The 1,300-nt window shown below is 52.0% G+C and overlaps 1 long non-coding RNA gene across 1 annotated transcript in view; it reads left to right on the top strand.

Moving 5' to 3' along the window:
* Window positions 1-301: 301 nt before the first annotated feature.
* The window catches only part of LOC116559485, a 16,703-nt gene continuing 15,704 nt past the window's right edge, over window positions 302-1,300 (top strand). The window contains exon 1 of the long non-coding RNA XR_004272476.1: window positions 302-648. This is a non-coding gene — a long non-coding RNA (uncharacterized LOC116559485). The remainder of the gene's footprint in view (window positions 649-1,300) is intronic.

Below are 1,300 nucleotides of genomic sequence, written 5' to 3'. Positions count from 1 at the left end.
CCAAATGAATAAATTAGAATTTAGAACTTTCATGTAAATTTACTAAATATTTCTATGCCCAGATCAATAGAGGCTCCTTTTGTCACCAAATTATTCTGTTAATTCTCAAAGCTTTTTGCAAACTCTTCAACCATTCTTTTGAAACTCCTTTGGATAGTGTTGACCTAATTTTATATGCTCATATTTTACAATGCCGGCACCTACTTTAATCCATCCCTAAAATACGGACCACACAGCCAGCAGATGGAGACGCTGAGCGCGTGCGCTCCTTGCTCTGCAGCACCATCCCTCAGCCAGACGCGCGCCCTAGGGCCTGCCCAGCGCAAGCGCACTTGCTTGAAGAAACAGGTGGTGAGAATCTGGTTTTTAGCTCAGCCTCCAACCCTGCCTCCTGTGTTGTTCCTCCTACTGAGGAAAGAAGAGGGTGCAAGCCATCTCCCCGTTAATCCCGAATCCTTGTCAGGCAGCTGCAGCAGGCGCTCCCGCGGCTGCCGATGGCTCCCTACCACTGGCTTCTGGAGAACAGCAATTTAGCAGCCTTTGCACCCGGAATAGTCTGTGCATGCTCAATAGTTGGGCAGGGGGCTTTTCCCAAAGGTCATCACACGACAGGGTCAAAGGGATTACAGCGGGCGTTTCATAGCAACGGTGAGTCCTGCCCACTGCAGGTTCTGGGTAGGGGGTATGGGGCGGAGGCTACTCCCTGCGAACTTTGCCAAGAGTGGCAGTACCGCATAATAGCGAGCATGCGTTGGGGACCAGTGGAAGGATGACTTATGCCAAAAGAACTCAATTGCAGCATTCTTGGTGCATTAAACTTGCAATCCGTGACTGGGTCACTGGTAAAGGAGGTGGGATTAGGGTGGGCAGAGAGCTCTGTTGCACTTTCCTCCCTTCCCCACCAAGGGGAGGAGTGGGTGAGTGGCAGGGTGGGGTTCCAAGGTAGACCACAGGGTCCAAATTTCCTTTAAGAAAGTTTTCAGCCGGGCGAGGTGGCTCACGCCTGTAATCCCCACACTTTGGGAGGCGAGGCGGGCGGATCACCTGAGATCAGGATGTCGAGACCAGCCTGACCAACAGGGAGAAACCCCGTCACTACGAAAAGTACAAAATTAGCTGGGCGTGTTGGCTCATGCCTGTAATCCCAACTACTCTGGAGGCTGAGGCAGGAGAATGGCTGGAACCTGGGAGGCAGAGGTTGAGGTGAGCCAAGATGGTGCCATTGCACTCCAGCCTGGGCAATAAAAGTGCAAGTGGGAGGGAGGGAAGGAAGGAAGGAAGGAAGGAAGGAAGGAAGGAA

Source organism: Sapajus apella, unplaced genomic scaffold (genome assembly GCF_009761245.1).
Source record: "Sapajus apella isolate SASKATOON/1434 unplaced genomic scaffold, GSC_monkey_1.0 scaffold23, whole genome shotgun sequence".
Taxonomy (NCBI): domain Eukaryota; kingdom Metazoa; phylum Chordata; class Mammalia; order Primates; family Cebidae; genus Sapajus; species Sapajus apella.
This window is presented reverse-complemented; position numbering and strand designations above follow the sequence as displayed.